General features: G+C 41.8%; 1 protein-coding gene across 3 annotated transcripts in view; it reads left to right on the forward strand.

Moving 5' to 3' along the window:
- Positions 1–16,226: 16,226 nt before the first annotated feature.
- The window catches only part of phc2b (polyhomeotic homolog 2b (Drosophila)), a 39,865-nt gene continuing 33,222 nt past the window's right edge, over positions 16,227–22,869 (forward strand). For 2 of the 3 annotated variants that reach the window (XM_076267305.1, XM_076267306.1), the window contains exon 1: positions 16,227–16,342. The gene's annotated coding sequence lies outside the window, so the exon portion shown is untranslated. The remainder of the gene's footprint in view (positions 16,343–22,869) is intronic. The other variant, XM_076267304.1, reaches the window with a different exon arrangement.

Below are 22,869 nucleotides of genomic sequence, written 5' to 3' on the forward strand. Positions count from 1 at the left end.
TAAGTTAGATTTTATTTAATGTGGGTTATGGATCATGTTAAATTGAAATATTGTAACCAGTGAGTGAGTCCAGTGGCAATACTGAGGTCAATGTAATGGGTTAACAAAAGAAAAAAGAATCTTATCGGCCCTCTGTAAACTCTGGCTGAATTGACTGTAAAATGGTTCTGGTGGACATCAAAGGCATTAGATTCATAATGAATTCTTTAGACATTCCTGGCAAAAGACGTCCTCTTTGAATGGGATTGCCTCAGGGAGATGGAGCAAAGGTCACCTTTCTTAAATCAAGCTCCTGCTTTGAATTTGAATATAACAGAAAATATGAACAGGCTTCAGAGCTCACATCCAAGCTGAGGAAAAAATAATGTTGATGTTAAATACTACTATGTGCCATTTGATACTGTTAAAAATAATGTTGATGTTAAATACTACTATGTGCCATTTGATACTGTTAAAAATAATGTTGATGTTAAATACTACTATGTGCCATTTGATACTGTTTAAGCAAATAGTTGTATCTGAAAACTATAGAAAGGTAAGCCTCTAGCAAGTACTGATAGTCATTATATTGTTTTATAACCTGTTAGCTATTAAAGACGTAACTGGCTTGTCACGGTAACTATAGACACATTCAAATCAATTAACAGGATTGTTGGAACAGGAGTCACGTTTTTGTTTTTTCAAGGCAGCAATGTATCTCTCTGTGGAGTTTTCTAGAGGTGTGTGAGGATGTGAATACTTTCTACCAACATACCGGATCTAGCTGGTTTGGTTCGTAGACACGTGAGACTGTGGTTAAGCCTGTGCTGTTCCACACGCCTCTCTCTTGCTGCCTCCTCCTTCTTTCTGTATCCTTGTGTATCTCTCCCTTTCTATGCCCTTCTTTTCTTTTTTCTCTCTTCCTCATTCTTTCTCTCTCTCCTTGTCACTCACTGTCCTCTTTCAGACCCGTAATACTTTCTTTCACTGTCTGCCATGTAGCTATCCGTCTCTCTCTCTCTCTCTCTCTCTCTCTCTCTCTCTCTCTCTCTGAGTCTGTATGTCCGTCTGTCTGTCTGTTTGTCCGTCTAGACAGATACTTTATTGTCTCTGTAGGGGAACTATTTTTCTGTGAGTGAAACACACAAGACACGTTGACCATTAAACATGCATCTACCAGTCACATCACAATTGCACTTATTTATCCCCCAAAAAAGTAGGATGAAAAGAGTAAGAGAACTAAAGAGAGTGAAGTCTTTGTGTGTCTGTCTGTCTCTTTCTCTTTTTTTCTCCTCCTCAGGTCTTTCTGGGTCACCTGAGACTCCTCTCCTTGCTCCTTTACACTCTGTGTCGGTCTCCTGTCCTGGTTCAACCTGCACTAATGCTGTCAGCATGCATGCAGAGCTCTGACACACTTCAGCCAACACATGTAGTGGAAACTCAGCCAAATGGTGTGCGTGCCTGTGCACAAATATACTCTTGCATGGTGCTAACTTTGTCTCAGAGCTCCAAAATAGGAATATGGGAAGCACACATCACATCATGGGCCTTGGGAAAATGCTGAAGCAGGGGGAGATCATAGTAACATGACTGTATGGAATGGAAATGTGTGTCTGTATGGATTTGAATCAGGGGAGAGAGGGGATTTCTGATGGAAGCATTTCCTGAAGTCCTTAAGTTGAAATATACACTACAAGGGAAAAAAAGCTTAAAATTAATTTTCAGTTCTTTAACACAGCTCTTGTCAGCTGACTGGAACATTCTGCCTGATGACACCTCTAAAGCATTGACTTCCTCCGAGTTGCTTTGAGTTGCTATGTAAAGCTGTGGTTCATTTGAAACACACAGCCAGACCACATCATCCCGCCCCAGATACACCAATAGCAGCCATGCGCAGAGCTCATTTCAGTTCCTGCCATCACCTCAGATGAACTCCCGCTCAACATACGGGTCCTGGGAGAGCAACACCCCTTTGCGATGTCCAAGGCAGAGCTGAGAGACCTCCTGTGCTCGCTCGCCCGATGCTTTTTCAGAGAGAGTTTTTTCACATTGCCAGCTGAACGTGCTCCCAGAGGACCCCAGTGAATACGGTGGAGGGGGATCACATTTTGAGTTATTTTACACAGAGCGTGTCTTTGTAGGCCAGGCCCAGTAAATGTGACATGATTTCAAGCTATAGTGTTTCTGAACACTGTCTCTGGGTAAAAATTAAGAGTTATTTTGTAAGATTTCTTTGAGCCTCTTTGTGCTGTTGTACATGGTTATACTTTACTACTTAACACCTGGCAAATTGCTTATTTGGGCTTGAAAGACTTTCAAGTCATCTTCAGTTGAAAATAGTGTCACTCAGAAGAACAGCTGTTTATAGTTATCCCCAAGTAATGTTGAACACTCCATTCTACGGATAGAAATGCCACTTTGGAACTTCTCTGCCTTTACTTTCCCATTTTATTTAGTTTTTGCTGGGCTTTTTTTTTGTATTGTCACATGCTCATTTTGTGTGGATTAATATGAAGCGGATATGACCTGAAGTACTCTTATAGTGCAACATTTCAAAACTTCTGCTTTTATTTGTATATAACACATTCTACACTGTGGAATGGCGAACTGAATTTCTTCTGAATAGCAGCTATTTGTGTGTAAGTCAGATGTGGTGTGTGATATTTTGGTAACTGAGCAAAAATGTGTTTTAAAAACTCTTTTTTGTTTCTTGTCTCATATATAAGTGAATGCAATTTAAGATGTTTCTCATCCTATCTCCATGAAGTACACTGTGTTCTGGTTAGACAATTGCAAGGTGCCACTCTGTCCCACAAGTTTGCCAAACCACCGATCTAGCACAATCATCGCAGCTATTTGGCTTAGCCTTAATGGAGACAAGACTGCTGTCGTCAGTGATTTTCTGTGTGTCAGTTTGACTGAGGCGTTTTTGTTGTCATCTCGGGAACAGGGAGGCTTGGTCTGTCCTGTGCATCAGTGGTTCAAAGAGCCTGTCTTTTCAGAAACTGTCTCTGGGAGTCACACCTGAGTCGCTGGATAACAGAGATGTGGCAAAGCCTCAATGGCACAGCAGGATTCAGCTTTTGGATATTTGCCCCTTTGGCATGCTGACCATTGGAACAAATCTCCACTTTTTCATGAAGCCACTCCATGCCTTTCCTTTTGAGACCTCTTCAATGGTTTTGTAGGGAATCTATGTTACAAAAAGAATAGATTTTGGGCTATATTCAATTTATTACAGTGCATGAAAATGCACTGTACTGTTATTCCCAGGCTTATTCTTCTTCTCATAATTCCGCTTACCACTTTAAATGTGTGTAATTCATCTTGAAGCGTTTAACGTAGAAACTTCGTTCAAACTTTGTAACGTAGGTCTGCCAAAGGACATGGCAGCAATGCATTTTTCATCTTATTATATTTATGTAAATGTTATACTCTTTGAAATATTAATAAAAAACAAGCTTATATTCAGCATAGCAACCACCATGTCTACCTTAGCAACATCATAGTACCACTGCAATGTCTATTTTTCATTTATTTAACCAGGGGGGTCATATTGAGACTATAGTCTCTTTTTCAAATGGTCCCTGGCCAAGAAAGGCAACACTGTAAATAAAATAGAGAAACCTCATCTACAAAAAGACAAACAAACAGTGGACCAACAACAAGCAGAACCATGCACACATAAACAGCAGCAAGCACCAGTTAGTACAGACAAAGAACACAAAAAAGCAAACAGACCACAATTAGCCTACATAACAATATAATACCACCACACAAACCACACCACATTATACAGCAACATAACAAAACACAACACAACACCTAACAAGGACTACAATTAAACATGGCAACAAACAAAATAACTTCATGCACTTATAATTCCTTGGAATTGCATTTCTAGTTTTAGTTTGTCACGCTATTCTATCCAACCTGGATCCTATCCTGTTCCATATATTCATCCAAGAGACTTTAAAGGTAAACTATGCAGTATTGGCGATTTCCTTACTGTTTTTTGCTTATTTTTAGCTTGCTCTGTCATGACGAATGTCTGAGAAACTCCATCACTACCTTTTTCTAGCCGGTGCCTGGCGTGTATGTATATTTGAATGCAGTAAAGCAATTTGTTACACTCGTTATACTTCCCAAACCCCCCGCCCCTCCCACATATGCGACAATTAGTGGGGGGCCCTAAATATATCTGGGCCCAGGGGCCCGAAAGTTCATAATCTGTCCATGCTTCTCTTTAGAAAGACAAACGCTAAATATTGCATATATATTTAGCGTTATTCCCAGGGGGAAATTATACATTTTCATTATACAATACATGGATGCACTATGTACAGTATATAAATAAAACATAGCAAAACTTGTGGGCTGAGATTATTTCCTCCTCATAAAATTAGTGGTACCCAATACTGCCGTACAAAGCCAAAACGCAGTAACTACACCAAAATTGAGTTATGACTTTGTGACCTCTGTTCTGTCTTAAAGTCTCCTGGTTCAATTGTGTTCAGTTTCAGAGACACAAGAGTGTCAAAATTGCAGTAACTACAAAATCCAAGCTAATACCAAGGCAAACCACAGTAACTCCGGTACTGAACATCAGTTACTGCCGGTTTGCCTTTGTTTCCCCAGCTTTGACACTGCAGATAATGCAATCTGACTTTGTAGCCAGACCGTTCTTGCACTGTGCAAGCTATTGAAAATAATGGGTTTCAGAGTACAACACCATTGCCAGATCCTGTAGGGACCTTTATCTCGAAAACACTTTGTCCCGATCATAATGGTCTCTAATACTGAAACAACAAACCAACCAAGGCTGCATATGCTATGGCTCATTGTCACGGTAAAATTATGTTTGAACTCGCGTTAAAATGCCAATCCAAAGACGGGTCACGGGTAAGGAAGATGTACAAAATATGAACACATAGCCTGGCAAATGACCGCTTTATCAATGAACTGTTACCATGGCTAGCATGCCGCTAGGAAATTAAAGTCATTTTAGCACAACTTGCTCACTTGAAGGCAATATCCACCCCGACAATGTTAAGATAATCCGATTTATGATCGTGTTGATGTTTCTTGTGTTCTTCATTTCTTGATCTATTCATGCATCAGGCAGCTAATCCAATTTTAGTGAAAACTGTTATGGTCACTCTTACGTGTATGTGTCACTTAATATTCATTTCTATACAAACCAAGACGGCGGATTCATAAAGAAGCGCAAGCACCCCAGGGATGGATTACTGCAGGGATGCCTACCGGGCCCAGGCCCAGGGGCCCAAGGGGTCAGGGGGCCCTGAAGCCCAAGCCTTTGCATGGAATCATTGCCTCAATATCAACAAATCAGGATGTAGGCTATGAATTAGGGATGGCGAAATTTTAAAAAAATCTTAACCGGCCACTGAGCCTCATTAACCGGTTAAAGTCGGTCACCGAAAATTCTATAACTGCCATTTATCCGTGTCCTGTCGCGCGTCTTTCTCTGCCCGTGAAACAAGTTATCCCCCCATTTTAGAATGGTTAGGCTCCCGTCACACAATGTTAGTTCGTGCCCTTTGTATTATACATCTTCCCCAATCATTCACCAATACTTGTGGAGGAATAAGGGTTTTGTTTTGGGGAGAAAAATAATTGCTTTCCCTGCGCACCCACGCACAGGCACACATTACGCTTAATGTCGACCTTCCATACAACGCGGCACCGAGCTCGGGCTATAAAAAGCTCACGTTACAAAGTCACAAACAGAGAACGCTACATTTGGTGGTGTTACAGGAAAGTATATTAACCAACGTCTTCGTAAAAAAACTTACCGATTGCCAACAGCCTCTGTAGCGTGTTGCACAAAATCCTTTGCAATAAGTTCCTGTCGTCATGCCATTTAAGTACAGATGAGTAATAAAACACAACAAGTAGGCATATGCTAAGTTAGTCTTTCGTGTCTTCGTTTGCCATTACATTGCTACAATTATCATCATGCCATAGTCAATATGGCCTATATGTTCTAACTGTTTACATAATGGGTAACATGCTTCACATAAGCCTTATTTAGGTTAATAGTGGCGATTTTTTTTAGCTGCGCAGACAGGACCTGTCATGTAAGGCGTACAAATAGTCACTATAGTAACTGGTATAAACTGTTTTCGGAATGGCTACGTGAGCTCTGCTGTGGCAGAGCCATGGCTCTGTGCTGTGGTTGCGCTTAATAAATTCCACTGTGGGATAGCTCATGCTCACATTTATCATTTTTAGATATTGAGTGATCATAACACGTGTGTGCGCAGTGTAATAACAGACGCTGGCTGGTATTCGGGAGCTTTAAAAATAGTGTTTTTTTTTTTTTTTTTAACTGGCGGCAGAAAATTTTAACCGGTCAACGTTGATTCGGTCAACCACCTGTTAAACAGCTACCGGTTAACATCCCTACTATGAATCTGATTGAATTTAGTATTGGCCATCCCCAAAATGCACCAGAATACAGGAAATCACATCAGAAAAATTCAAAAATTTCTGGGGGAGGACCCCCAAACCCCCCCTCCCATATATACGACAATAAGTGGGGGGCCCTTAATACATCTGGGCCCAGGGGCCCGAAAGTTCATAATCCGCCCATGAAGCACCCACACAATAAGTTTATCTAAATTAGCTATGTACCAAAAATTACATTTTATCGTGACTCGAAGAGCTGTAAACAGCGTTGTAAGGCTGCGTGTACAAATTCTCTTGGAGCTCCAGTAGAATTTTTATTTGCCGACGAGAATTCTCGGGCTAACCGTTCATGTGCCTGAGAAAGGATGGGAATAAGCACCTGGCCACCAGCCCAGCACTAAACTCCGAGCGTGGTAAACTAAATCGGATATTTCAGGCAGTAAAAGCCCCGGTAAGAACCAAACTAGATTTTGTTCAAATCTACACACCTATGGCTACTGAAAAATGTAAGGTTAATTTAACAAATGTTGTTTTGAAGTATCAAAAACATTGTTGTTTTAAGAATTTTCGAACAAAATGGTTGGTAATTAGCACGTTTATGATATGTGTGTTAGGTAGAGAATAGTGTGTGGTGTTTTGCAAATAGTGTTTTATTAAATTGAAAACTGAGAAGGCTGAGAATTAGTGCATGGTTTAGCGGATTTGGTATTGTAGTGTTTGCGTGAAAGATTTTGTGTGTGTAAGCGGTTGAAAAAAACTGTAAATTGCATTAATTTTAAAAACTACTTTTTTAAAATATCCACCTATAATCAATTACTTTAAAAATGAAAACAAAAATTCCAAAGCCAAACACTAATGAAAGAATGAAGCATTGCAATATTTCTTTATCTTGAGGGTTAGCCTACTAGCATTCGCAACTTGCAACCAACCATCAAAAAATAAAACAAAACAACTATTAAAACCAATCTAGTTTACACATTTAGATTGCAGATACTGCACTTTACCTTTGCAATAGTGTTTTAGTTGTTTAAGGTTATCCCAAGGCAATGTGCAGTATCTGCATTTTTGGGGTCAAAGGTCACATCAGTGGTCATGTTTTTTTATCTACAAAAAATACTTCCTAAGAAGGCATCATATGAATGTATTACCACTAATCTACCCACAGCATGTTGCAGCAGGCTGGCCACTGTGAAAACTTTAAAGGCATTTTTCTCAGTTTCAATGTTAGTGTCACAGAAATCTAATGAAATCTAAAAATGGACACATATTTGGACAAGGCCACCAAAGATAGGGTGTCACCCCTTTCTCTCTTTACTATGCTGGTAAATCTGAATGAGTTTGAACGTAGCTTACTTTGGTGCTCATGGTTTCCGTAAAATTAACTCAACGATTGAAATATGGAGAATCTAACCAATCCAATAGTATGTATATAGCACGCCCATATTGACAGAAGCTTAAACATTTAGGAACTCTACCTAACACACTTCATCAGTGGAAAATGCGTGTTAAGCAGTGTCATACACTTTTGTGTGCACATTCAAAGCAGCATAGAAATAGCTCCAGCAGGCAATTGGGGGTTTAAGAGGTTTTATACAACCAAAAAACTTCCATAAAACCAGATCAGGCTTTTAATTGACACCAGGCCAGTGCAAGGGGCCTGCGTCAAATTGTGATTCTGCTTTTAAATGAAGTTTCACTGTAAATATTTTAAAATATTTACTATTTCACCAATCAGTAGATTTGTATTAGCTCCTCTTCTAATGTCTGTTAAATTAAATCTCGAGTTCTATACCAATGGAGGACGAAATCCAAGAGCGTAAAAGGAGGCCCATCGCTAAAACAATACAGTCTGTTCAAGTTCCTATGATCAATGTGGACACTTATGAAACCCTCTACAAATGTCTTCCAGAGATGAAGGTGTGTTTGAAGTTTGGTCATACCCACAGATTTAGGGGAAACCATGGCTGGGAACTTTGTTAGTCTAAATGTCCTGACAAAGTACTCAAACAGCCATCCATCCAAGCAAACAAAGAATCAACAGGAGCCGCGGCAAGGCAATAGAGAACTGAGGATTTCAGCATAAACAAGGAACCTGGGAGTTGAGTGGCAGTTCCATTCCTAGTCTATTCCCTGCCGAGGTTATCGTGCGAAGCACTGGATAATATGGGTGGATGATAGGAACTGAGCCAAGTAACAATAAAGCTTCAAAGAGATTAATTTTGTCCCTTGGTTACATTTAGCCTGAGACATACTCTGCTAAGAAAAATTTGATGATGCGACCTCCACACCCTCTCATGTCAACCCTCAGAACTTATGTACTATTTAGCCGGTGGCTTTGTCCAAAGTGACTTAAAGAATTGTTGTACAACTTTTAAGCCAAAATTCAAATTGCATCATGATATGCCATTCATGCCACATAAAAATTCCAAGGATGTTGTAAAATGACAATGAGATAACAATCAAGGCCAAAGGCTATCATATACAGTAAACTCTAGTTTCTAGTTTGTGGTTGCTTTTGCTATCATACATGTGTCTATGATTCTTTTACAAGAGATGACTACTTGCTTTGCCTGAGAATAATGTTGTGGGTAGGGAGGTTGCATTATCAATTTTTCACTGTAGGAGCACGATTGAGATCCTCTGTAGAAAGACAGACGCTACATATTGTTAGATAAATATGTGTTATGTCAGGGAGAAATTATATTATATATTATATTATAGTGGATAAATTGGGAGGTGTTACTAGACACCTATAGGAACACATAGTAAAAAAAAACGATTGGTAAGATTTGTTTTGCAGATTGGCAGATCCCTAACTATAATGCTTTATTGCCAAACGTCAGTCTGTGACAGCTATTACAATCAGAAACAGAGCTATCTCTGATGTAAATTTCTCAATATTCAATGGAGGTACCCTAAACACAACCCTAGAATTTGTATTATCTGTCAGCACTCTGTGTTATGGTCCAATGTCAATCTGGCTCACAGAAGTGGCTTATACTCACTGTACTCTGTCTCTAATATACGCATTTGCTGTGTAATTGACTTTGGGGGATGGTGAGATGCCATAAGGGTGTGGTTTGTGACAAAGGTAAAAGTGTTGCAATCCACTTGTAACTTAATTTACCAGACTTGTGAAATGCAGCAGATGTGGTAATAGTGACTCCGTAGCTGAGGCACTTCAACTCAGCAGGCGCCCTCTGGTGGTTGTGTTGCTTAACCACATCACAGAACCAACCCAGTCTCTGTACTGTTTACATTATGTATGTATGTAAGTATGTACTGGTATGTATATAATGTAGAATAGGTAGAATACTGTACTGTTGTTATCCAATTAATCCACCTGCAAAGCATGTTAATTCATTTGAATTCAGAGATCCTGTATAGCATAAACTGTTTACGTAAACTTAACAAACCATAACCATTAGTGTTTAACATTACTTGTTGTCATCTCAATTTATAGTTTGCTTTTCATTTCCAGCTTATTTAAATGTTTGCAAAAATCTATGCTACCTAGCTGCAGCCAACAGCTAGAATAGCCAGGCAGCTACAGTGCAATCAAAGAGTATAGAGGTACTTCTACACTCTGTGGGCATAATCATAATCATGAGAAACTTAACGTTGAATTTACATGCAATGTAATCATATTTACATTCTGCACACAGCTCTGCGTCCATCTCTACACCAATTACTAAAATAAACAGCAGGATAGAAAGTATATAGCAGAATATAAAGTACTCTGTACAATAAGCCTTTCACAAGTAATCCAGTTTTGAAACTGAAGCAAAGAATTTTGGCTACATGACATCTGCACATATGTAAGTACAGCTTATTTCAGGTAACAAATGCACATTCTTCATCTAATGTTTCAGTGACAAGACTTCAATGAATAAAACAATAGTATAGTTTTGTAAAAGCCATAGAGTATCCCACCATCATGATTCTTACATTGCCAGACAGTCCCATCTACACAAATATGAGACAATATTTTATACTGGCTTGCTTTCTGATGACATGAATTTAAAAGCATGAAAAATTAGATTTAATTATGTTTCCTTGATATAAAGGCTGACATATAAGACATATGCAAGTATTTTCACATCATACTTTCCCACTATGGGTAGCCCAGACTGCCCTGATAAGAGCTTAAAGTAAAGGTTGTAAAATTACACTGAAAATAGCCCTGACCTGAATGGGTTCTGACTTTGACTTTGTGCATTCAGAATGTAGGCTGCATGCTGCATGCATGCTGTCCATGTAGTTTAAAGTAATTGGTTTTCCTAGAGTTAGACCGTGCACAGCACTCGTGAAGAGAGGCTGGGAGTTTAATAACAGGGCGATGAAAAGAAGCCAAGTTCCACTAAATCTCAGCTGGGGACAGCAATGCCCTCTAGGTCATGTGACCCTGGGGCAGCCATCGAAGCTGATGACAGCAGAGAACAACTGCACGTGCACACAGTGGGATGTGTTTGGGATTCCCATTTATCTTTATGAGATGGCAGAACAGCCAACAGCTGTTGTTGGACTTCTTAAAACAAGTTTCAGCCAATAAAAATGTAGGATGTTATGAGATGCAGTCATACTTAACAATGCAAATATACATATATGAAATGTCATTAATGACGTCATATTTCAGATTTATATTGGTATTGGTAAGTATGATTTAGTAACTTTGCAGGCATTATGGGTTGCAGGCATTATGGGTAAAAAATAAACCAAAAAAATTAGACTGAACAGTAGCTGTATTTGGCACGGAACAAAAAGTCACCATTTCTTTGTAACAGCCTTTCATCCTGGCCTCAAACAGCATACCTGATGAGTGAGTGTATTTTGTCTTAACACAGGATCTATGAATAGCCAGTAAGTCTTAGTGGACATATCTTTGAAGTCACTCTTTCATCAGTATAGTAGTTTAGCTATTTGTGGCTGATGCCACATCTCAAATGGCACTGTACTGTATATGAAGAAGCACATTTTCAAACAAAGCTACTTCCTACCTGCACACCATTGAGTCCTTTAACGAGGCCTGTAGTCTCAGTGGCGATGACCAGCATTGGTGTGACCTCAGTAAGATCAGTCATCCTAGACATCCTGATGTACTATCAAGAAGAAATGACAACACCCCAAAGTTTTGTCTGACAGATGGCCCGATCATGGAGAGACACAGGCAACATAAAGTGTGACGCTCAGATTAGTCATCTTCTGTCTACAACAAGTTCTTCTGTCTACAACGCCACTCCTCCACTTTCATCACCTGATACCGTAATGTCATAAAGTCATTATGCTGGTGATGGCAGTATCCTCACAACTTCATAGCAAGATGTCTGCCTTCATTATTGAAAGTTGCCAACAAAGAAAAGACTGTAACCTTCTTTACCATGTGGCCATAGTCAGAGTACTTTTAACTTTGCAGTATGAAAGATCTGGATGGAAGTTGATCCAGGATTTCATCATATAAATCTCTTCTGGATTGGGATGATTGGATGCATTTGACAGCTCTAAAGTAAAAATAGCACATGAGTCAAAGACTTCTCCAAATACAATGGCCTGAAGCACAATGTGGCCTTAATGAAGAAACGAAACACATTTAGCAACTAATTAGAGCTGAGTAGGGGAAAATGCCAGCTATTATCCTGAGAGATAATAGGCTCACTCCCTCGTGTCTTGTTTCAGGGTGAAATGCTTTGCTGACCTTTGTGTTTCTTTGCATCAACTTGTGCCTACTACCAGAAGAGGGCAGTGTTATAGTGTGTTTACAGATGGGCTCCTTTTTTGCTAATTCTAGTTTACTTTAAAACTGTCCACCGATCCAGAATGCATTTCATATTTGCATTTGTTCATTTAGCTTTTATTCACAGCAGCAGTATAGTATTGTATCCTGTATGTGTATGTCCAAACCCACGCTCATGATGCTTGTAGCACCTTGCCAAACTAATTGAACAGCAGGAAGTCATGTAGATGCTTTTGCATATGAGGTGACATGTAAGATGATTCTGTTTGACACTAGCTTAGCTTTATCAGTAACAAAATGTCACAAAACTTAAGTGTTACCATACATTTTACACTATTTATTTTTTAAACAGTGGACTGGTGGTGAAGCATTTTTTTTTAATTAGAAGCATTGTTCATATGACATAACAGAAACTTAATTCTATTTTGACACATTATTGATGACTTTTTACCTGTAGGTTAGATATATGTTTCTAAACCATCCGATCTGACGTGTGTATTATATTGGGTTCACTCACTGATACACAGGGATGGGGGTGGAGGGGTGGGGGGCAATATTTTGTCATCAATTATGCTCTGTTTGCCCACCCATCTAAGGTGCTGATACTGCCCAGCTGGACATTATGGGCGACTATCTCCATATCGACAGACATATCACTGCATTTTCACACCATTATGTCTAACATGACAACAACACCAAGAGACCTGGCATTAATATTTGAGAAGGCTTCACATGCATTATTCAATGGGGGGGGGGGGGGAGTTCTGTTGTTGCATTTCCACTTCATATGAATCTGATTTAGTTTCAGGAGGTGGGGGGGGGGCAGGTGGTGGGGGTAGGGGGAGGTAGTGGTATCCTGCTCTCATGACAGACGGAAGACTGCCAGTGACCACTATGTGAGTGACATGGGATATGTCATCGGATACAGCGAGCGCTGGTTGGGAAGGTCCTCTAACCGGACCGCTGGGGATTCTGAGTTACTGGAAAGGCTCGGCACAGGACGGAACTGGATGACACTGGGCAGCAGTGGACGCCTTGTGTTTCTGGAAGTCAGCCATCAGGGGAGCTATGAGAGAGAGAGGATGATTAACCTGCGGTCGGACCAATTCAGTCTCATCCAGATGAATTATTCAACGTCAGGTCATCGCCAATATTCACCGTTGTTTTTTAGACTCTTTAGCAATTTGAATAGGCCAATAGATTTTTTCCCTTCTTTTTTTTACTCGGTTTTCATTTTGATGTTGAAGATCACACCTATACATTGTTAAACAGTTTCAAACAGTCGCTACAAGTAAATATGAACACTAAGTGCACCTTTTGCATTGATGTCTGCATAATTTAAATGCAAATATTGGTTATAGCCTCAAGGCTTTCTGGAAAGGCAGACCTTATTGATCCGAAATACCTGTCTAAGATTAGAGCTTACAATAGAAATGCTGATGTGTACAGGCTGAGGTTTTCAAGTCTCAAGACAGTGGGGTGAAAATAGTCAATCAGTATCAGTAATCAGTAATCTGTAATCAGTAATCTGTAATCAGTAATCAGTAATCAGTCCTGACATCAGTGGTGAAGCTTTGGCGAGTTTGATCCTACAATTGTAAAACTTAGCTATCCATATCTACACCACTGCATACCCATTATAAATACAAAACATTTAATGCATAACTTCTTTTTGCACTCTTAAGGGTGACAAGCCGTTGAAATAGGCCAGTGAAAAATCTTCTCATTCTTATGAATCATGTATGTGTTGGATATGTCTTTAGAGTCGCTTCCTTTGGTCAGCATGTACCGTAGAGATATTAAAGCTAAGCATTCACAGACCCATAAAAGCTGTTATTGTGCAGATCTGAAGCCGACTGAAGTGCTGTCTGATTCTGATGCGCGTGAAGAAGGCAGCACTGGGGATGCATTTTAATTTTCAATATTGGCCCATGCAGGTCACAGAGGGTATAGATGTTTTCCCACGTGGATGGGAAGAAGTCTTTTGAGAATCACTTAATGTGAATAAAAAGCATGCCGCCTTGTTCAAACAGCCCCCCCACCCCTCCACCTCCTCCCTCCTCACTCTGCATATAACCACTGCATGGATGCACGTGCTTCTCCTAGCGCCCGCGGTGAATCAATGCGAGAGGCACGCGTTTTGAATTCCTGATCAGACCAGACGCTCGGCGTTGGGGATGAGCGAGAGCCAAGAGCTGTGCAGAGCCGCTGTGCAAATCCCTGGCTGGGTTAATGAAAAGAAAATGGCAGAAAATCTGCCTGACGATGCGACCGGGCTGGGGTTGAGCACGGCTCAGCGCGACCTCTGAGGGGGGCTGGGATGGGGCTGAGGAGATCCCTCAGATCAAGACCACTCTCTGTTGTACTCCATCCACAGTGCCCTATGTCATGTGTTGGTCTTTTAATGCATACAATAGTCCCTTCCATAACCATGTATAGACGACTGTACATAAAGAATACAGTCACGGAAACATAAACAAATGCATATACACACAGAAAGACAGACACACTGAGAGAGAGAGAGAGAGAGATGGAGAGCCAGAGAGAGAGAGTGAGAGAGAACATAGAAATAATACTATAATATTGCTCCAGTGTTTTTTTATGTACACAGGTTCATGACATATAATACAACTCCTTGTTCACAAGTCCTCTGTTGTGAAAGGGCATCCCCTGACACGCGTGTCCTCTCCCCTCCCCTTCCCTCCATCAGCCGGTGAGTGGGCAGGGGACAGGCTCTCCACTGGGCAGGGGGAAGCCCCCTCATGCCCCTGAGCTCTGATCCTCCACGTCTCACACAGGGGAACACATTTTATGGCAGACCTGCTGCCCTACCCTTTTGAATACATTTGCATGCATTGAAAGTAACCCCTGTCCTCTCTTCCTCCCTCCCTCTGTCTCTTTCTCTCTCTCTCTCTCTCTCTCTCTCTGCCCTACCCCCACACACCCTATACTCACCCCAGTGAATCACAGCCAAGAGGATATTGCCATCATCATTTGTCTTTCAAATGTAGGGCTCTTAGTGTGGCATTTATAAAGAAAGGACATGTGTCCTGGGCAGCTTTGTGCATTTAATTAGTTTTAATTGTACCAGAGGTTGTTATGACCCACTAATCAGGTTTTGAATTGCATTGCACCAGAAGCACTCTTCTTTGTGTACAAATCTACAAACTCAATTCGATCGACCTTTGTGTGTGTGTGTGTGTGTGTGTGTGTGTGTTTGTGTGTGTGTGTGTATGTAGTAATAATAATAATATATACATATTTATATAATATATACATATACATATATATATATATACACACATATATTATGACCTCTCTCTGACTTGTATATTACCTCTCAGCTTGAAAGATAATGAAAATGAAAAAGTTGCATATATTAAAATTTATAGTACAGAATAACAATAGTCCGGCTATTCATCAAAGCCATAAAATGTCAAACACCCTGACACTCTGAATGCAATGTCATCAAAAGAAAATGTATAGTTTTGCATGTATTTTGCATATTTTGCCTGAAAATAATTTTTTAGCCATTAGATGATTGTGTCAGGGCCATATTGTTAGGATTGATGACAAGAAGCAAATCAGTCTGCTGAAAAAAAATGTTTTTTTGTTTTTGAAGTTTGTAACTTAAAATAGATAGGACTCCAAATATGTTGATGTGAATGTATGGGTTTATTGTGAAATGTATATGTACTATGACCTAGATTTAAACAGTGACATGAAATAATTGTATTTACTGCATGCTTTAAGTATAAGTGCATGTGTGCATGTGTTCATAATTTCTAATCTATTTCCCACCAGTTCCTTTCCTCTGCATTCCTAGTTTAAGCCAGGCGCCATAAAATTCTACGCATGGGTTAAATCCCTTTGTGTTGCCATGGAGACTATGACAGGCTCGCACTACCAGCGACCTGACAGGAGCAGCCAGCAAGAGGAAGGGGGAGGGGTTGAGGGGGGAGGGAGTTGTGCCAGAGCCAGCCCATTGGCTGGGGCCAGGTCACATGTTTGCTTTGGAATGAATGCTAATGCACTGGCTTCTCGTTTTTTTCCTCCCTCCCTCCCTCCGCTCCTCCTCTGTCCTGCCTTGGCTGTGACGGTCCTGTCGGATCGAACTGAACCCAGAAATGGTGTAGGATACCAGGGAAGGACCAAGCAATCGACCCCCCGAGGAGAACAGCACCAGGCCTAAGGTGGAAGGTAGGCAGATCTGAGCTTGTTTTGTGTGTCGGGGGCTGCTCTGCGTGTGTATGTGTGTGTGTGTGTGTGTGTATCTAGATGTGTGAGTGTGTGTGTGAGTGTGTGTGTGTTGGCCAGCCTCACAGCACAGCTCTGGTGGACCTCTGGTGAACGCTCCAGTTTGTTTTCATATTTTTCCTGCATGTGGCTGGAGCTGGAGCAGGAGCACTTTGAGAAGGGGGGAGTGTGTGTGTGTGTGTGTGTGTGTGTGTGTGTGTGTGTGTGTGTGTGTCGGTGTTAGTAGGTGACAGATTGGGAAGCAGTTCTGCAGCTGGTTGTGCTGAAGTCGCACATCAGGCCAAACCAACAACACCCCCCAGCCCCCTTCAACAACCCCCCTCATCCTCCCCACCACCACCATCCCCTCTTTAATTAAAAAGACGAAAACAAAAGCGTTTGCGTAAGACATCGCTTCAGACCGTGGCGGCTGGCTGTCAGCAAGGGGAGTCGGCTTTTCATAGGTTCAGCTTGGGCTGTGCATTCCGGAATGCAGAGTGCATGCTCACACATTCATGAACACACACACACACACACACACACACACACACACACACGCATATGCAAACGGCAGCTTTCCTCTGTTTCTTTTTTAGGTATGCGTGGTGTGCAGTGTGTGTGTGTGAGATGGGGGTTGGTTTCGGGTGTGCGGACGGTTGTTTGCAAGTGCTCCTGTGAAGGTCAGGGGGCCCGGGGGGTGGGGGTGGGGGTGGTGGGGCTTTTGTTGTCCTGAGGGGCAGAGAGGCTGGGAGGCTGTGGAGAGCACCCTGGTGCCCTAAGCTCCTCCACTGACCCACATGCACCCGCAATTCATAACACGGATACAGCAGCACACAGCTTTGGGGTGCCTCTGTGTTTGTGTGTGTGTGTGGGTGCATGACACGAATACAACAAGGAGCTTTGGGCTGTGTGTGTGTGGGTGTTGGTGTTTGTTTTGCCCGCATGTATGTGCAAGACATGGATACAACACAATGCTGTGTGCGTGTGTGTGTGTGTAACATACACATATGTTATTATTTACATATAAATCTCTGGCTACCATACCAATCAGAACAACTATTTGAATCACACAATCCACGGTTTCAAACAGGGATGACTGTTGATCCTCTATTTTTTGAGGTTGAGGACATGGAGCTAACTAAAGACACTAGCTAGCTTCTCCGTCACCATTACAACAGATTTCCTTGTTGACACTTGGAAAGAATTGGTTCGGTAATACAAATAAGGATATAATCACATAAACACATACTTGTATTTGTTTTATAACGTATTCTGGTATGACGTAATGGAGAGAAATTACCATTATCAGTGATGAAGTATTGTGACATTAAACAGAGGTCTTCTCAGTACCACAATCTGTACCCTCAATTCAGATAGACACAGACAACAGTTGAAACAATGTATGGGATCAATGGAAAGCTCCAGAGTTTAAGAACATGGCTTAATTGAAAGAAAATGGCTTAATTAAAAGAAATGACCATATTTGTACCAGCTGCTGAGTTTCAAGGGATGGATGACTTAAAAGAGAGAGAGGATGAAACAGCCCAAGTCTAGCCAAAGAGGTTTTTATTCTGGTGCCAAGTGGCACCCTTTTTTCTATAATTACTTACAGAATAAAGACCAGGTAGCTGCAAAGAAAGCCATTTCCAAATGCAGCACACAGGAATACATTTGGTCTGCATAGTTTTGAATTGGAATTGGAACGTGCATTAGCCGATTTGCAGACTTCACTGAATTCATCTCAAAAAACATTAGTGATGCATTAATGACAGCCCGTGTCTCCGTGCATTAATTCAAAAAGGAAATCTGCATGACCTGACTCACTTGGGTTAAGTCTTCACTTAACCGGATCAACCTGGCAAGTGAAAGATCATATTTTTATCACTCTTCTCGCTCCTTCTCGCACCACTTTCGCAGCTCTTGAGGGACATTGGGGTTAATTACGTTGAGAGCTGGGGTTTTGCACACGCTCAGTCGAGTCGCTCGCTGGCCAGATTACACAGAGGCATTAAGGAAAAGACTGCTTATCTGCTGACCTGGGGTCAGAGAGGGGTCAGTGTGGGAGAGGTGCTTTACCCCACGGTAGGATTCACACACTCGCCTGTACTCGGCCACTGCAGGGCTTGGCGAGGCGTAGCTCACTGGCTTGGCAAGAAAGGTTCATCATGCCCTCGCAGAAAATCTAGTCGAAATGGGACCCTTCCCACACAACGAGCACTTTGTTACTCAGAGAAGGTTCTGGTAGACATTAACGTTTTTTGTCAGTATTATCACAATGCACACTGTTGGAAAGTAAAAAAAAAAAAACGTAGAAAGGAAATTTTCTCTGAGGGAAACCTAACAGAGTTCCCCTTTTTACACTTCTTGATTGCAACATTTTGTAACTTCTCTTTATAGAAAGATGTTAAACTTCTTTTTTTTACTGGGTGCAGATTTCACTGTGAAATGCAAGCACCCAACAACCAAACCTAAGGATTATAGCACAGTAGGTTGCACTACAACCATCATACCAGTACTTAACAATATTTAAGGTCAACAGCGACAACAAAAGCATCAGCATCAACAACAAAGATGACTTTGTGAGCCTTTTGACGGAGGTTGTCAAGTGGAAACTTTACATCATCAGTGTATTTCATTGAATGACACATTCCATGACACATTCAGGAGGCTCAACAATAGTGTCTCACCTCCATCCCACCTCACCTCCACCCACCTCTATAGTCACGGTCGTTCAGAACTCACCTCAGTGCCAGGAACAACAACAGAGACACCTCAACATGCACCTTCAAAAGCTTTCACATGCATACCTCAGAGCCTGACCGAAGCATCGCCTACTCATCTTCAGTCTACTGTACATGCCACAGTCTGTTCAGAGTAAGGGCTGGGTAGGGTGGGTTGGGGTAGCCCCCTCAGGACCATTCGAACCTGTGTTAGGAATTGGATATGAACTCAGGTTTTTGGAAGGGACTATGGGCAGGATTGCTGTCTGTGATGGCAAACCAAGATTAGGGAAAGTGAAGAAACTAGGATGCCAACCCTTAGACATTTACCGGTAGTCATCTTGTGACAACAGACTTCTTCATGTTCGGGGTTAATTATTAAATGCAAATCCAAATAGTGGTTTTGTGTCTCAGCCATAACCACTGGCTCATTTTCTCAACAGCCTCAGACAACTCCTTTAAAAAAAACTCCTTTGAGTGACTATCATCATCTTCCTCGAAAAGCAGAAATTGCATGGGTCCTGCTACATTGTAACTATACCATTATATACTGTCAGACTATTCTGACACTGACACAATGGGCCTATCCTGAATCTAATTATAATCCTGCTTCGACTCATCACCCTATGTAATGACAATCAGCCAATACACTCTTCCTCTTCCTCGTCCCTTGTTGCACAGCATATTATTACATCGTTAAAGTAAAGCTACAGTCCAATATACTCTGTGTAATATAGGCCTACAGTTTATCCTCACATTTGTTTTCTTCCTGATCCTGAGCATGTACCCTCAATGCCAGGGGCAAATCTTCTAGCTTCTTGTGTAAGCCTTCCAAAGGTCATCCCAGGGTCATCCCAAGGTCATGGACCCTGTGTCCCCAGTGACCCTGCTGGCCCTGACTGTGTACTGTGGTGAGGAAAAGCCTTGTGGCCTCCTTCAGGGGCATTCAAGATGAAGTATGAATCAACAATGTAGTAGGCCTGTCTGCAAACAGCACCGCTGAATCACAGGCAGCAAAGCATAGGTAATAGCATGGCAGGCAGTTGTGTCTGTTTGCTTACACAGCTGTGACTACTCACAGAGGAGGGTAGCATTCTCTCTTTCATTTTCTTTCGTTTTCGTTCTGTCTTTCTTTCAAAGCCTTCTTTGCATCGCTGGTTCACTGGCCTTTGACTTTAAGAGATGAAAGCCATGGTTTTGCCACAATGTACCATAACAGAACTTTTGTTGAAACTAAGCTTGACCTCAAAAACCCTAATGCTGGGCCATTGTTTGTACTTGGCCTCCTGTTTGTTTGGACCCAATATTACCAGTAACCTTGTATCCTGTCTCACATCCTGATGAGAGGTTTGAATGGGTTTAAACATAAATAATGAAATGTATTGTATAAGGTGAACTTCACTTTAGGTCACCAATCTCTTTGACATTCTCAAGGTTCTTAAGAGATCATCATGGCTCATTATCAGTTACTTCAGTGGCTGGTATGGTGTCTCCCTCATCTGTACATTTAAAGGTACAGTCCTGAATTCTAGTCCAATATGCTTTTTTGAGAAATTGAGCTGATTGTTCCTGAAGGTCCTCTCTAGCTGTCAGTCTGGTGTGCACACTTAAAAGCATGGAAGGAGGTGTGCAGTTTGATTGTCTGTTTCCTCTATCTCCTTCTCCCTCCTATTTCTCTCTCCTCTGTTCTCTCTTTCCATCTTTCCTTCTCTCTCTCTCTCTCCTTCTCCATACCTCTCTCACTTTCTCTGCCGTCTCACCCTGGAGACATCATCCATGCCTTTTATTCATTTCTCCCTCAGCCAGAGTTAATCCCCTGCCCCTCCATTGATGATGCGCTCCTGGGGGAGAGCGTGGGTCTCCGGGGGGGTTATATCTCCAGACCCAACAGCTCCCAGCCTGAGCAGGAGTGGAGTCATTAAGGAGGTCCCCACTGAAGCTGAGAGAGGACACACACTCACACACACACACACACACACACACACACACACACACACACACACACACACACACATACACACACACACACACACATACACATACACATACATATACACACACATACACACTCGCACATTTCAACATGAACAGTCATATGCGCACGCGCACACACACACACGCACACACACACACACACACACACACACACACACACACACACACACACACACACACACACACACACACACACACATACACAATCAGGCATAAACATAAGCACTTACATGCACACACACACACACACACACACACACACACACACACACACATACACAATCAGGCATAAACATAAGCACTTACATGCACACACACACACACACACACACACACACACACACAGTGAAGTCACACAAGTCATGCAGAGACAAGAGCACAGGGGGGAGAGGAGTGTTAAGCACCCTGTAAATGAACAGTGGGCCATTAGGGCTCTGTGTGAACTGTGTGAAGAGGCTGTGGTGGCGGCTCTCTCGGAGCAAGCCTATGCCTGATTTACACTCCCTCTCCTTCATTTAGCAGACACCTCTATCCAAAGCAGGCAAGACATATATTTTGCCAACGAACACATGGATTATACCTGACAGGGTCTGCTAAAAACATCTATTTTCAGTATTTTATATTTCTGTTCTGGATGATTTCATTAACACAATTTTAAACAGAGGAGAGAGGACATTCTTTATTTAAGAAAAACAACATGTCAATTTCAGTTTCTCAATATTTTTTGTCCATATTCTTTCATATACAGTATGTAACAAAAAGATTATATTGTTGATATTTAACAGCATGATCATCTTACTTCTCCAGCACACATCAAGCTAAAGGCTACTTTGACTGGTTAAGGTGATAGGAAGAAGAGGGGACTCCACCCCCCCCCCCCCAACTCTTGCCACAAAGAGCAGATTTTGGATGCCGTAGAAATTCAATCAGGCGGCGTAACGTGGGGCAGGGAGAGGGGAGGTCATGTAATTGCTCCATTAAGGAATTAAATCTGCCAGTCTAATCTGGCATTAGAGCACCATCTGTGTTGTGCTGTGAGAGAGAAAGACCCCACCATAGCCTTATCTGACCCTGCTGGCCAACACACATACACAGATACAGATACAGATACAAGGACACACACACACACACACACACACACACACACACACACACACACACACACACACACACACAGATATACAGACACACCCAGATACACAGACACACACACATACACTCTCTCTGTCTCTCTCACACACACACACACACACACACACACACCGCTAATTTTGCTGATAGATACTGACTGAGGATCTCAATGATTTAACTAAATTATCCGTTGTACCTTGCAGCGGACACCCGACCCCTATCAGAGCCTTGATCAATCTCCTTCATGTCCTCATCATGGCTGATGCTGTGACAGGCAGGTCTACAGGGGACCTCTTTAATTAGTCCTTATAGATCTAGTCTGGACTTGACCTGGTCCCTTCCTCCGGAGTGCCTCGTGGTCTAGCTCCTGAGGGTTGGAGCAATCTCCCCCACCCTCCTCTCTGCAGCACTTAAGGCCACTCATTCTGTCTCCCATCTGACCTATTTCTTCTCCATTTGTTGTTTGCTTTTAAGCTCTCCCCGTTGCTTGTTTCTCTCGCTGGGTTACAGTAATGGTGCCACTTCTCAGAGAGCCTCTAAAAAGCTGCAATTCTGGCTGATGGAAAAAATGCCATCAGGGAGGGTAAGATTTTGGAGATAGTAAAAGAAAGGTAATGAGAGCAGATGTTTGAGTGTTTTGCCAAT

Source organism: Alosa pseudoharengus, unplaced genomic scaffold (assembly GCF_046254945.1).
Source record: "Alosa pseudoharengus isolate Yale_2024_CS ecotype anadromous, Long Island Sound unplaced genomic scaffold, YU_APseudo_1.1 YU_APseudo_1.1_scf_5, whole genome shotgun sequence".
In the NCBI taxonomy this organism is placed as follows: domain Eukaryota; kingdom Metazoa; phylum Chordata; class Actinopteri; order Clupeiformes; family Clupeidae; genus Alosa; species Alosa pseudoharengus.